The sequence below is a fragment of the Penaeus monodon genome, chromosome 9 (assembly GCF_015228065.2).
Source record: "Penaeus monodon isolate SGIC_2016 chromosome 9, NSTDA_Pmon_1, whole genome shotgun sequence".
NCBI classification, from domain to species: domain Eukaryota; kingdom Metazoa; phylum Arthropoda; class Malacostraca; order Decapoda; family Penaeidae; genus Penaeus; species Penaeus monodon.
The window spans coordinates 16,957,219-16,960,795 of NC_051394.1; positions in this window are offsets into that span (position 1 = coordinate 16,957,219).

The window sequence follows — 3,577 nt, forward strand, 5'->3', positions numbered from 1 at the left end:
ATTTTATATATATTATATATATATATAATTAATATATATATATTTATTATATATATTATATATATATATTATATTATATATTATATATAATATGATATATAATAATATATTATAGATATATATTATAATATAATTAAAATTATATTAAAATTATATATTATGTATAATATATTTTATAAGATATATTTTAATATTATTTTAATATATTTTATAATTTTAAAAATATATTATAAATATAATATAATAATATATAAAAAAAATTTTTTTTTTTTTTTTTTTTTTTTTTTTTTTTTTTTATATTAAAAAATTTTTTATAAAATTTTTATAATATAAAAATTTTTAAATTTTTAAAAAAATTAAATTTAAAAAAAAATAAAAAAAAGAAAATAAAATTTAAAAGATAGATAGATAGATAGATTAAACATACATCATGTGTGTATGTAATATATATTATATCATAAACATTAATACTTTAATACATACTACTTTTATGTAAAAATATATATATATAATATATAATATATATATATATAATAAAATATATTATATATATATATGTCCCTTTTATTTAAAATTATCTATATTCTGAGTATTTTTTATGGAATTCATTTTTTTTCCTTATATTCGAGGAATTTAGTTTTTTTCATATCATTCCTTTTTTAGGAAAAAATTTTTTTATCACTCGAGATGGTTTTTTCATGAAAAATTTACTTTTTTTAATAAAATTTATTAATGTATTATTTTCCCATATTTTTAGTTGATTGCAATACTATTTAAATTTTTATTTAAGGCGGTAATATTACTTATTCTAGTTTTATTCTCGTTCATTAAAAAAAACACTGCGAGCCACTGATAGAAATAAGGGAAAGACATAAAGGGCGGGGAAAACTTCACTTGTTTTTGTTATTTTTCCCACTTGGCACACAATACTTGTTCAATGAATGATGCCCTACCCATTCACCCCACTCACCACCTTTCGCAATTACAGGCTAATCCTAATACTAGATTAACCCGCACTAACCCAGTCACTTCACCAATAGTCATTTCAAACCCAGTCATTTCACTGTCTGCACTCACGTATTTCGCACTGCACGTTCAATACTTTAGTCTTCTCTGTTCAGCACTTTCATGTTGTTTATAACTTATCAGATGAGAAAATGAAATCTGTTAAGTTTATAAATCTCTTTACCTTACGGCACGTTAGGCCTAAGTCACCTGCTACAGCCAATAGTAGCGGGAATATTTGCATATGCGAACAAGCATTACTACCTAATCTTCCATTCAGCAGTCCCCAAACCCCTCATTCGCTAGTGTTTTATACTTCTGTAATAGGAAAAATCATATTTATCTATATGCGGTAACGTTAATTATCTGTAATTATCGTGACAATATATATATATATATATATTTTATATATATATATATGTATATAAAATATATATATTATATATATATATATATATATATATATATAAAATACATAATATATATATATATTTTTTTTTTTTTTTGGTAGGTTCTTGTTTGAGCACACACACATACACACACACACACACACACACACACACACACACACACACACACACACACATATATATATATATATATATATGTATATATATATATGTGTGTGTGTGTGTGTGTGTGTGTGTGTGTGTGTGTGTGTGTGTGTGAGTTCTTTCTCATTTCAATAACATATTTGCTTGTTTTGAAGTTACTGTCATTCATTATTTTTATCCTACATATATCATATTTCTTTAGCAATAAGTAGGGTAAGAAATAAACAAATAAAAAACAATCTATATTAGAAAAAATAGTTAAATAGATTTTTCAAAAGATTTTCAATTCAGTTTCTGTAGTTCGAGATGATAGCCTGCCAATTCCTCAGCATTTGTCAGATTAAATTAATTATTATTTTTGAGGCTCCACTGCGAGTAATAGATTTGTACAAAAGGCTGGAAAGAGATTACAAACATAAGTATCATAAATATCACTGTTCTGTTCATATATATATATATATATATATAGGTAGAATTAATTATATATATATATAGATATATATATATATATAGCGCCATCCTCTCTCTCCTCTCTCTCCTCTTCTCTCTCACCTCTCTCTCTCGTCCTATATATATATATATATACTATATATATATATATATATATATATATACATACACAAAACACACACACACACACACACACACATTATTATATATAATTATATATATATATATTATATATATATATATTATATATATATAATATATATATATATTACATGGGTGTGTGTGTGAATGTCTGTGAGTGTGTGTGTGTGTGTAATACCTAGTTCACATATGGCCTATTTCACCTCACACTAGATATATATATTTAATACAATAACACTAGCCTCTACATGCCACACCTTTGCTAGACATGACAACGGACGCGACATCCGCAGGCCTTCCGCCTCGCGACGCCGTCCCGTTTACACAAGTTTCCTAGTTCAATCTGTATAAAAGAGGGTCGCCTGCGAGCGACAGACAGACAGCCTACAGCACGCTGACCGGACTGAACCTCTGTCCGTCAGTTGTACCATCCTCTCATTACAATATATATCTACAAACAAGCAAGAGGTCTGTTTCACCTTTGCCGCTGCCCAAGATTTCCTCATAGTGCCAGACGCGACTTGTCTGCACTCTACCGCTCATCGGCCATCGTTACAGTGGTGGCAGCGGTGGGATTCGGCCCACAACAAACCCCTGCCTCCGGCTCTGCAGACTCCTGCTTCCAAAGCAACAGGCAAAACAGACGCAGATCAAAATACCACACACAAGAAAGATCCCAAGAAACAAGCAAAGCAAGCAGCCCACGCGTGTTTACATCTGACACACCGCTTGCCGATGTGCTGACGTCCTGTCTCCAGCACTCACCAAGTACCAACATATATTCATGCGTACCACCGTTAAACAACGTTAATTGGTGCACTTCGCCCAACGAGGGAATTACTGGCCCAGCCGTGCCCAACCGTGAGCCGAAGTCTGGGAATCCAGTGAAGTGGCACTGACGTAGGAGCCCCATCCCTCCCGCTGACGGACCACCTCCCGCGCTGATGATCCACCACCTCCTCCTGCTGACGATCCACCACTTCCCCGCACTGACGATCTACTGCAACCCGTAATCAGCCCCGCAACCAACTACATATTCCAAGGTTAGTCAGAGTATTGTGTTAAGGCGCATATTTTTTTTTAGTTAGGATATCTAGGTGATACTATTTTTCCTTGAATATTTCCATATTGTCCGAATTAATCCCGTACTTTACATATGCTTCAGTTTCCCCATTGAACAGAAAACGGCGCACCGCCCTCTCTCGCACTCACTCACTCCTCGCCATTCACTACTCCCTTTCAATTAGTGCATTCCATTTATATTTTTTCACTATCTCTTCCTAACACTCCATATCTAATTTCTCTTAAATCATATTCTACAATCTTGACTGATGCCACTTTCACAGAAAAACACAGGAAAAACCCGAACATGTACAAACAAACGCACGAACCCACGAGTGACACCACATTTTCCTCACCCCACCTCC